Source organism: Trachemys scripta, chromosome 4, assembly GCF_013100865.1.
Source record: "Trachemys scripta elegans isolate TJP31775 chromosome 4, CAS_Tse_1.0, whole genome shotgun sequence".
NCBI classification, from domain to species: Eukaryota; Metazoa; Chordata; order Testudines; family Emydidae; genus Trachemys; species Trachemys scripta.
Window position 1 is genome coordinate 98,079,297 of NC_048301.1, and position 12,287 is coordinate 98,091,583.

Consider the following 12,287-nt stretch of genomic DNA (forward strand, 5'->3'; position numbering starts at 1 on the left):
AATGCAGCCTGGGCTCCCAGAGCTAAGCAGGGCTCTGTCCATCTCCTACATCATCCCCAGTTTTGTAGACCTGACTGTATTTGAAGATACACAAGCTGGAACAGAATCTACAGCTCAATCAGTCATAGCAGCATTGAGTCTGCAAGGCAAACAGTAGTAAGAAAAGCAGTAAAAAAGTTAGTTTTGTCACTAAAATTAGCAGGTGGGACAATACGCACAAAGCTAGAACTGTTGAATAACAAGGGGCCAGTTTTATGTAGTCATCTTTAAGAGTACCATACAACTGCTCTTAAGTCATTAAGAACAGCAGGGCTGGATTTAGGACAGGTGACCTAGGTGCTTTGGGTGCTGGGCTTTGGGGGTGCCGTTTTTGTTAATGACAAAAGGGAAAATAGAACGTTTGAAGTAAAATGTTTCAGGTATTCTGTATGTGGATTCATTTTTCACTAACCTCCTAGAATGTTCTGGACCTTTGTAGAATCTCGTAGAATCTTCCAGACTTTCTGAGAACTACATTTTCCTCAAACCTCCTAAAATGTTGCCTCATGGGTATATAAGGGCGGGAAGTTGCAAGCCAATCAGTGAGGAGATATGAGAATGATCTGAAGTGAAGTGAGAGCCCAGCTGCGATACTGTGAACCTTGTTTTATTCTGTAATTGTGAAAGTGTACTTGTGTTGTAAGACTTGAAGAGTGTAAGTAGCACCTAATTAAGGACATATTTACTGAGACACCAGAGATATATATCGAACCCCTCTCTATACAACAATATAAAAGAAATACTGTTACTTCTTTTGCCATGCTTAACACAGAACATAGACTTTTGCTTTCCCTAATACTGTCTGTTTTCCCCTGTAGAAAATAAAAGATGTCACAAGAAGCCTTGGAGCTCAGTAAGCAAAAAGCTTAATTGCAATCTAGTTTGCAACAAGGGGCAACTTTGATGGGAAAATACCAGAAACAGAAAAATGTAGGGTTAACATTCTAAGACTGTTACCTACTATAACACTATTTAATACTGGTCCAGCCAATGTTGGTGCAGTTCAATTTCTTGATGTTAGTACATTCCAGTTATTCTTAAAATTAAAAAGTTTCTATAAGCTTAGAGGAAATGAATTTTTTTATTTGTTTATATATGGCATGAATAAATATAGGTTTACAGATCCCAGTGTGCAGATTTAGCATCTTATATGACAGAGATAAATCATGTATGCGCAAATTGTGTATCAAAGTCATGACATGGGCTACAAATGTAATAAAAAATAAGGTATTTCAAAGTTTAATGAAGGTTTAACTAACTCAGAGCCCTTCCCATCTAGTTCCCCATCTATGGCAGTTGGGGACTTTTGCTGCTAGCAATCGCAGATGGGCCACATGCCATTTTAGGCAATTTCATCATACCATTCCTTCTATAAACTTATTAAGCTCAGTCTTGAAACAAGTTAGGTTTTTTGCCTCCCCACTGCTCCCCTTGAAAGGCTATTCCAGAACTTCATTCCTCTGTTGAGTGGAAACCTTGGTCTAATTTCAAGCCTAAACTTGTTGATGGCCAGTTTAAATCCATTTGTTCTTGTCTCAGCATTAGCACTTAACTTAAATAACTCCTCTCCTTCCCTGGTATTTATCCCTCTGATGTATTTATAGGGAGCAATCATATCTCCCCTCAGCCTTTGTTTGGTTAGGCTAAACAAGCCAAGCCCTTTGAGTTCTCTACATGTAAAAGGACTTGTATCTCATTTAAGCAATATTATACACAGTGATTTAAAGCAGTACTCTACCTTGGAGGTATTACAATATTATATTTCATGACATTATATGCCAGAAAAAATCCTGAAGTTATTTGTAAAGCAATGGAACACTTCATAGCTACAGCTACACTTCTTGCAAAATCACTTTCTGTGAAACCATTGCTCTTTGGTGGTATGTTTAAAATGATATGAAGAAAAATGACCACACTTCATGCAGCTGTTGCTTGCTACATAATGCCAGTGCTATAAAGTTGCACATCTACATAAAGAGCACAGGGTCCTGGTCCAGTTTTGGAGCATTGCTGCCATTGTGTTCTCCTGACAATTTCAAGGTGGTAGCTCAGCAAAAATATGTAACTATAATGTAATTTGTCATTCATTAAGTTGCCTTTTAAAATGAACAAGGCAGTAATACTTTCAAGGATATTTAACTAGTTACTTTTGCTGTGGCGTATCAGATTTTATGAGAATACAATATTACTACTATTCAATACAAAAAAAAAATTTTAAATAATTCTCAGGGCTGCATTGGAACCAGCAAAAGCACAGGAAAGCTAAAGTCTCGTTTCATTCTGGGTATGCGGAGTTTTGGTTTGATGCTCAGATATAAACCCGTCAAACTTGTGGTTTATATGGCATTGCTGACAGACCCTTACCTAGAAAATTGAATCCTGTCCACATGCATTGTGGCATTGAAGGCACTGTTGCAAGTTACTGGAAGGCTGGTAACATATCCTTAGGCCTGATTGTCCATTCTACCCAGGCCTCTTTACACTGTTTTGATAGCAAAAAGATTGTAAAACAGGCATATATGTGCATCAGAGAACATCCCCAGTGTAGTGGGACTCACGCTGTCTCTACATCCTCTGGAATCAGGGCTACACCACTCCCTCGGAGGGGACTGTACAGGAAGCTGTTGCAGCTGAGTATATGTTAGAACAGTTCTGAGGGTTTCTAACCTATGCTGGGGGGTGAGGGGGAGGAATAGAGGGAGGAGCAAAGTGGGCATACAAACCTTCTTTACATTCAGTTGCTGTGCTCAGTGAAATTTGGCTAGAGCCAACAATCAGGCATGTTGGCCCTGATTTTCAGTTCCTCCATCCCTCTGTTTTAGGCTTTGCCTGTGCTAGCTGTAATCTATCCAGCAAAGGAAGAAAAGGACCCTCTCTTAACTTACATTTTATCAGCATCTCTCAATTGCTTCATTAGAGCAGCAGCCAGCTGCTTGCCAGAGACTCACTTTGTAATAAACAAGTCCTTCCCAGCTGGCCTGAAGGGATACATTTAAGCACACGCTTAAGTCTCCCTCTTCAGCAGTGCACTTAAACGTTTGCTTAGACCAGGGGTGGGCCACATCTGGGTATGGAAATTGTATGGTGGGCTATGAATGCTCACGAAATTGGGGGTTGGGGTGCAGAGGGTGGTGAGGGCTCTGACTGGGGGGGTGCAGGCTCTGGGGTGGGGCTGGGGATGAGGGTTTGGGGTACAGGAGGGTGCTCCCGGCTGCGATCAAGGGGTTCAGAGGGCAGGAGGGAGATATGGGCTGGGGCAGGGTTTGGGGCATGAGAGGGAGTCAGGGGTGCAGGCTCCAGGTGGTGCTTACCTCAAGCAGTTCCCAGAAGCAGTAGCATGTCCCCCCTCTGGCTCCTATGTGGAGGTGTAGCCAGGCAGCTCTGCATTCTGTCCCGTCTGCAGACGCCGCCCCTGCAGCTCCCATTGCCATGGTTCCTGTCCAATGGGAGCTACAGGGGTGGCACTTGGGGCGGTGGCAGCGTGCCGAGCCTCAAGGCTGCCCCTATGTGTAGGAGCCAGAGGGAGGTCGTGCCACTGCTTCTGAGAGCCACACGGAGCCACAGTACACAAGGATCAGGGCAAGACCCCGACCCCGCTCCCCGATGAATGCCGGAGCGGGGCAAGCCCCAGACCCTGCTCCCCGGCGGCAGCTCGAGGGCCAGATTAAAATGTCTGAAGGGCTGGATGCAACCCCTGGGCCGTAGTTTGCCCACCCCTGGCTTAGGCGCTCTGCTGAATGGGGCTTACACCAGCAACTGGGATGAAAAACAAGTTGGTTCAGGTGTTTTCAGTGTATCTGTTTCATTTGTTTTACATGTTGGTGAGAACAGTCAAGAAAGATCTTCCCCATTCCCTTCACCCCCTAGTTCCCAGAAGCCGGGCTTCTCTCTTTGGGCAGGATTTTCAATGTTCATTTTGAACAGCTACTGAGACTAGAGGCTCAGTCACCCATACCTTGTTTTTTTTTTCAAATGACAATGTAAGCGCTTTGCAAAATTACATTTTTTTTAGCACTTTAGAGGAAATCTAAAAGGTGGGTGACATGGGTGGCTGCCCCAGGTTTTAACAGCTAAGGATGTCCCTTGGATGTATGTATATAATAAAATTCCAGGATTGTCACTCTGTCTGTGCATCGTTCTGAAGCCTAGAATGTCTGTTGAGTCTGTGTGAAGCCAAGAAAAGAGCTACAAGCAAGGCTGAGAGTTCTTTCTGTTTACAATATGACCCAGGTTCAATCATCACTGGGATTTGTGGTCAGTTCCCATCCAATTTTAAATTTTCAGCCATTTTTGGCTTTTTTAGACTTTATTAATTATCCTCATATGACAGCATGGGCTTTCACGTGGGAGGTGAATATTTATCTCCAGTTGCCTGGACAACTTATTTTGGGACACCCAGTCCCTGCTCACTGTCTGAATACATATAGGTTGTTTCTGGTTCAGTACAAACTTAGTACATATAAGACTTTATTCTTGCCTCACATAAAAATAACAGAGAGACAAAGTGGGCAAGGTAATATTTTCTATTGGACCAATTTCTGTTGATGAGAGAGAGACACGCTACACTGCATATAAAAATAACAATAATTTTAATATATAAATGATTAATATGTTGCACTTATTTATTGCCTTTTATCTGGGGCTTCTCAAAGTGCTTTACAAATATTAAAGTCTTGCAAAGTCCTTATATCTCTTTTGTTGGTGAGTAAACTGAGGCACATATACGTTATGTGATTAACCAAGGTGACACAATGAGTCAGTGTTAGAGTAGGGAACTGCTGATTCTCATTCTGCTGGTCATTGTGTTACATCCATTTTCATCTTCAGGATGCTACATTTTGAAATAGCCACTATTGCATGGGCATAATATATGAAGATATGGGATGGAACTAACGAAAGCTTCTTCTGTGTCCTTTCCTTGGTTAGAAAAGATAGATTTATTCATTTTTGTTCCTGCCATGATTTTTCATAATATTTTTAACAGCAACTTTTTAAACAAGAGTTAGTTCAGTTATTATCTGTGTGTTGTAACATAAACTCCCACCATTTTAGATGTACAATGTGACACAATACACTTTTTGCATCTGAGTAAATACATCTGCTACAAGAAGGCTGACAGCTGAAGTGCTTTGAAACACATTTTAGCATTAGAAACCAGACGAGTGTTGCACTTATTTCCTTTATATTCTTTTTCTGAAATGTAAGTGGGTTTGTGAAATGCCAGACAGCTATATCATATTTCCTTGTCATGTGGGACTATACTGTCTTTAGATATCAAAATTCATCACCAGTAACTTATTTGTATGTGTGCTGTGGAAGTGAAGAAAATCTCTTTCCCCTCTGTCTTGATTCAGGAAAGCATCCCTACTAGGAAAGCAGGTAAGCATGTGCGTAATTCTAACTATGATTAGGTCCCACTTAAGCACATGCATAAAATTAAGCAAATGTCATAGGGCCAGAATTTTAAAGGTATTGAGGTTCCCAATTCCCCTTGAGTTATGTGCCTGAATACCTTTACAAATCTGGCCCTTGTGTTTTCCTGATTTGGTGCCTTTCTGATCTTTTCCCTTTCACTTAATACATTATGATGTGATTTATCTCTGTATAAATATTTACCTCTCCAAGACTTTTGTGTTTTTCTCACCCCCCCATTAATTTCACAAACAAACCAGTTGGCTATTGCAGCTAATTGCTGGCAATGTGGGTCTTTTATAGGGTGATCCATATTTATATTACATTAAACATTGTGGGCCAGGTTCTCAGTGGTAAATTTCAATGCAGCTACCCACTGGTATAGCTGCATTGAAATCAATGCTAAGGATTTGGCCCATAAGGTGCTAGTGTTCTCTATGAGTATTTAACAGACATCTAGAAAAGTGGCACCATATTTTCTTTGCCAGGTACACCATTCCAATATTTTCATGTTCCCTTAAGTTTTGGTGTGTCGCTGATCCCACAACTGGCTCAGTGCGGGCACCATTTGGGTGCAGGATCAGGGCCTCACATTTATTTTGTCTCTTACTGGTTATAGGGCTTATGACCCATAGTTGGACAGTTTTGTTCCCATTCACTAAGGAGGAGTTTATTACAGTATTGTTATGAGTAAGGCTAGCCCTAGCAGACTGGAGTTGCACAACAGATACCATTAATGAAGTTCATATGCATGCCGTTTCCTCTCCCCTCTCTTCCCCATCCTTTGGAGATTTATACGGTGACTTTAATATTCTTTCATTATGAGTTTGGAGAACTTTTTAGATTTTTGTAACAGTCGGTTCTCTCACCCCAAGCTCTCACAGTTTCCATGCATACTATCAGATCCACTTCTTCTCCTATGATTAAAACCATATGGTCTACATGAGGGTCTGTGTATGAAAATGCAAGAAAGTTGCAGTTTATCTTGCTCCTGACAACACTGAAGGGTGGCTTCTCTAAGAGAAGAGGTTTTATTGTTTAATACAAATAATAAACAATACAAATAAAATACAAGAGTCCACTTAAAAATAAATCAGGGCAATAGGTCCCCNAAACAATACAAATAAAATACAAGAGTCCACTTAAAAATAAATCAGGGCAATAGGTCCCCGTCTCACTCATTTCAGTCTGACCCCAAGGGCCATGCTGTATTGCCCTTTGCTGCTGCCTGGAGGGATTGGTCCCCTCTCTGACTGGCCAGGATCCACATGTTCCCTGGGGCTGTCATTCTGCAGACAGCCCAGAGCTTCCCACATCTCCCTGGGACTAGAAATCAGTTTGGGGGTTGCATGCTTGGGAGGGCAATGACTTTTCCTTTGTGAAGCCAGCCCTTTTTTGTGGCGTTGGCTGCAGGCAGTGATTAGGGAGCAGGTTCCTTTGTTGGCTGCTGGGTTACTGGTTCCCATTAATCTCCCGCACTGGCCGCTGCCGTCTCCACTTCCTGTCTTTGCATATTTCTTTCTTTCTCTCTCTCTCGCTCCCTCCCTCCCCCTCTTCCCAGCTTTTCCAAAAAGCTGCCTCTGGCCGGACTAGGAGATCAGAACTGGAGGCGTCCAGCGAGCTGCAACAGCTGGAATCTGCATCTGCATTCTTTCGGCTCCGGGCAGCAGCCTAGGTAAGAGCCTAAAACCGTGCTGGGGTGTGTGGGAGATTGACTAGGTCTCCTTTCTGCAGGGGAGATGGAGGCAGAAATCTGGTAGGTGACTCTTGCTAAGATTCATTATCTCTGTGCCCTAAGATCCTTCCTCCTCTCTGTTCTGTACAGAAGGGGACAGGGAGCGTGTGTGTTTCAATGAGCTCCTGGCTTTGTGTGGCTGTGCAGAACAATAGATATTAGCAGTTAGCTTAGGAGGGAGCTGCAGAGGTCGGGAAAGTGTGGAAGGAATTCCTGATGAGCGATGTTCACACTCCCCGCTCAGCGGTATCTTTGTGTCTCCCCGGACACTGGGAACTCTTTGTGTTTTAAGCTATATCCCTCTGTCACTAGTTCGGATGGATTTTGAGAGGGACTTTGGTAAGAAAGTCTCTCTTCCCCTGGATTTGCTTGTAGTGCGCTGTGCATTGGACGGGGGGCGCTTGTGCACCACTTTGATTGTGTACATTTCATACTGTGCTTCAGCACTAAAACTATTTTTCTTCTAGTGTGTTTCTTAACCAGTCGATATCTGAGGAGATGTTACCAAACCCAGCTTTCAGGCTTTTTCTTTTTTAAAAAAGGTAAAAAATATTTTAAGGTTGCCTTTTGGGGAAAAAAGAAAAGGAAGTGTTTACTATAAGTTATAACTATATTTGCACAAGGATGGAGTATTGTGTGGTATGGGCACTTAAAAGTAGCACAGAGTTTTATTCTTCTCTGATTTGGAGACTAGGTCCTCAGCTGATGTAAATTGCCCAAGCCTCTTCAGTGGGGAGGGGCTAATTTATACCAGTTGAGGATGTGTCCTATAGTTTTAGAATCTAACACTGTTGCTTCTCAGCCTTGATCCATAGAAGTAAAGACAGCTGTAACAGTTCATCTTTTCTCCTCTGTGCTCATTCACACAGCCTATCCAGCTGACTTTAATATTTGCACACATATTAGAAAGAGTAGATGAGCCACCTGGACTTGAATGGAAAAGTTTGTGATCCCAGGATAGACTGAACTGGAGAGCTAAAGGAACTGCTTCAACAGTTCACTTGGTGGGAAAATCAGATGTACTTCTCCTGGATTGTTACCAAGTGCTTGCCTCACTAAGGAGCAGTAGGTCACTGCAACCAAAAGAGTAGCTGCAAAATATTACAGGGCTTTCTCATTGTGAGTCCAGTCTTACTACTGAAATGCACTTTTGATCTTGTTATCTAGTCTAAATGTACCAGGGTGCCCAACATAGCTTGTACAGAGCATGTCAATAATAATGTTGGAATAACACAATGTTTAGCTGTAGTCCTCATGGGCTTTTTGGGATCATTCTCCTTATGTCTAGTTCAGAACAGTCTCTTGTTATTTGAGTGTATATAGCCAATGATTAAATCATCCAATAATATCCACCTACAGTGGTCAAAACTGATGGAAAATAAAGCCTGATAGTGTGGTTTTGATTTTTCAAGATTAACATATAGTCAGTGTGTGGAGATATTCCTAACCTAGACTAGGAATGGCAGGATCTCAGATTTAAGAATAGTATTGAGCTGGTGATGTATGTAATTAAGTTGTCATCATTTGTTTTACATGCTGATTATCAGGCTACATTTTATACATCAGATACATCAGATCAGCATTTTCTATTAGTTGGCAGGTTGAATAGTGGGAATGGCTTTAATCACATTAATTATTAAAATTCCTTTAGTTTTGAGACTCCAGGAAATTATTGCTATTATTTAAAGGAAAACTGCAATTCATTAAAATATGATAATCCTTTGTCTAGTTAACAAAACATGTATGTTGGCAATGATTTTTTTTAAATGGATAAACTTCATATATTAATAGGAATGACTAAAATAGCAGGAAGCTGCCATACTTGCTTGTATGCTGACATAGGGCCCAGTTCTGTCATCTGGAAATTGCACTGTGTTAGCTCCCTTTAGCTATTATTTACTTAGCTATGTATGGGATCAATTGTGCCTTTAGGGCTGGCGGCATGTTAAAGCGTCTCTCTTCAGTGGGTGTTCCGGGAGACATTAAGTCTCCCAGGCACACAGGGGAGCATGGATGCTGCTTCACATCTTAAAGTTGTACAGCATGCACTCCACTCTTCTGCTCGCCAGCTGCTGTGCGAAGGTGGGGAAGAATCATGGCCTTGTTTTCTCCCCATTTCTTTTAGGGTGGATAGTGCCATTAGCCATGAGCTTGGCTTAGCATAGTCATTGCAATCATAACTGTGATGGGACACAAGGTGAGAGGCTCCCTTTATCCATCTCCATCTTTGTGTATGCTCAGAGTCCAGCCTCAATCTGTTCCTAGGAAATTAGAACTAGTCACTACAATTTTCCTTTAAACGAGTGATGTTTAAAATGTACAGTATCTTTTTTAAAAGGACCCCTTATTAGTGGTGACCCTGTAAACCATTGTGTAATCTGTGGACTTTAATGTACCATGCCAATTTATCCTGGGTTGAGAAGCCTTGCCAAGGCCTTGATGGAATAGCATGATTTTATTGTTTTCATTGTGTTCCATAAACATCTAAGACCCACTGGGAAGAATCATTGGGGCGGCTGGGGGCCTCCTTTTTTAATTGTTGGTTAAATAAATGTTGCCAGGCTTTTTGTTTTATAGTTGCGTAGGATCTGCGAGCAACGGGAACTCTGAAGTATGTTTAGCAAGTTGAGCTATTTTTAGGGTTGGGGGATTTGAAGAAATGAGGCTAGCCCCTTGTAAAGAGGTCAGCTTTCTGTGCATTGCTTTTTAACTGTAAAGCACAGCTGAATTTCCTGCAGTTGTGTAAAGCAAAAGAGCTTGCATTGTATTTTTTCACTTGACTGGGGAGAAAGGATGGGCTTTTAGTTAATGCACATGGGTGGGAGTAAAGGGACCCGAGTTCTATTTCTGGCTGCACTGAAGATTTTCTGTGTGGCTTCTGTAAGAAGCATAATCTTGGTGGGCCTAATTCACCCCTGGAGGACAGAGCATGACTCCACTGAAGCCCTCAAAAGAATGTACGGCAGTAGGGGCTTGGTACTTTAAGATACTGAACATCTTCTGTGAGTCACTAAGCACCCTTCAGTTGAGGATGAACCCTACTTCCGATGAAGTGTAGCTGTCCTGTACTGGCTTAATGTATGTGATCATGTCCCTTTATAGTCATTGGGGCCATGCACTAGAACACCCTCCAACTTATTCACAGCTAACTAAAGAAGCAAGGATAAAATGTTCATAAGTTTCCAAGTGATTTAGGTGCCTAAATCCCATTTTCAGAAGTGACATAGGCACTTAGAGCCTAGATCCTCAAAGGTATTTAGGGGTCTAACTCCCATTGATTTCAAGTGAAGGTAGGTGCCTAAATACCTTTGGAGGATCTGGGCCTTAAGAGCCTAAGTCTAATTGAAAATCAGTAGGATGTAAGTTCTAAAGTGCCTAAGTCACTTTTGAAAATGCATGACTGGGGTACCATTGTCACTTAGGAGCTTTTGACCATTTTACCTTTGCTATTAAATTCCATGGGAGAAGCACTTGCTTTTGGTGGTAAAGCTCATGGGTTTGCTCTTTGCTGATGACTATGGTGTCTCTGTGTATGTGATCACGGTTCATTACACTCAGCATCTTGTGGGGTTAGGCTTCAGGTGTCCACAGCAAGCCAGTGTTTTTTGTTTTGTTTTGTTTTGTTTGTTTTTTTTTTTAAAGGAGGGGAGCAAAGCTCCTTGGTCTTACTATGCTGTGATCACTGAGCCAAATCAGGCTTCAAACCAAGCTTCTTCAGTAAGTCTTGTCCAACGCAAGCAAAACCAAATTCATTTTACTTTACAAGTTACTTCATTTTCTCATGCCAAATGCCGTGTGTGTTAGTTTTGTCTCTCGGTTGTACAGTGTATGTAACTCTTGCTTTTCATTTGTTTTGGTCCGCAGTTGGGGTTTGGTTGCAGGGTAGATACTGACAAGTTTGGGGAACTGAAACCAAATATTTACATTCTCAGTTTGGCCCAGTTCTTGAGCTTGTAAATGCTCCCAGGCATATTAAACTACAGAATAGCAAGGTCTCCCATAACCTATCTCTTCATAACAACCCCCTCCCTCCTGTCCTCTCTGACCTGAACTTTCCTGTTTGGGAAGGATTTTGGATGCACTTTTTGGACACCGCTACCTGCTGAGACTTGATGCTCAGCATACTCACCCCAATCTGATTGTCAGCAGTTCTTTCCCATATCTTGTTCCCTTTACACATGGCATTTTTGAAAGCTGCTAAAGCTTGCCAAATTGATCTCCATGGTGACTGAAACCCTGCTCATAGACGAGATGCAGCGCATAGGTTCTAGGAACGCAAGCTTCCCTATATTGCCTTATGCATCAATCCTAACCCACAGGGGCCATCTCTAGGTTAGTTCAGTTTCAATTTGAATTCAATCCTTGGCTTCTCTGTGAAGTCTTCAAACAAGGAACAATAGGTACCAACTGTGGTGGGGGTTTTTGGTTTTAATGTTTAACTTGATGATTATTTGGTTGGAGTCAAGGGTAATTCCCCACTCTGGCACTTTGAGTGCAGAAGGTGGGGACCCGCAAGGATTCTAAAAAATTAATACTGGCTGCTCCAGGCTTGTATTAAACTCCCAAGGTTACAGATTTTCTCTCACCTTGGATTGGTAGATGCTGCCACCACCCAAGTGCAGAACCCCTTTGACAGCCCAGGAAGGCGCACTTGAGAATTCCTTCTTGTGGGGTACCCTCAAGCCCTTTCACACACACCCTGGGGAAGTGCTGAGAAAGAAGGGGGGGGGGGAAAGAGGGGAAATTAGCTGTTACCACCAGCTAATTAAACAGGTGCACAGACCTCTTAAGACACACAAATAATTCTGTTTTTTTTTTTTAAAAAAAGAGAATATTGCTAGATTTTAAAAGAATAAATACAAGGATTAAGCACCAAGAATACCTTTCTTGGGGTCCTGCTTAAAGGTTACAAGCAAAACAAAAGCTCCTGGGGTTAGCACAGAAGAGTCCACAAACCATAAAGAAATAAAAAGAGATAAAACCTAATTGCATCTTCCTAGACATTTCCTGATCTACTTACATATCTGGGGTTTCAAATGAGTTGTTTCCAGGTCTAATGCTGAGGATTTTTCATACCTGGCCCCAACCTTCTTGCAGCATA

At 42.1% G+C, this 12,287-nt stretch overlaps 1 protein-coding gene across 4 annotated transcripts in view; it reads left to right on the forward strand.

Annotated features, from left to right (window-relative positions):
* Nucleotides 1-6,908: 6,908 nt before the first annotated feature.
* Nucleotides 6,909-12,287, forward strand: part of DENND2B (DENN domain containing 2B) — a 291,401-nt gene continuing 286,022 nt past the window's right edge. For 2 of the 4 annotated variants that reach the window (XM_034770079.1, XM_034770078.1), the window contains exon 1: nucleotides 6,909-7,126. The gene's annotated coding sequence lies outside the window, so the exon portion shown is untranslated. Of the gene's footprint in view, nucleotides 7,127-7,152; nucleotides 7,208-12,287 lie in introns of those variants that run through there. The other 2 variants (XM_034770082.1, XM_034770080.1) reach the window with 2 other exon arrangements.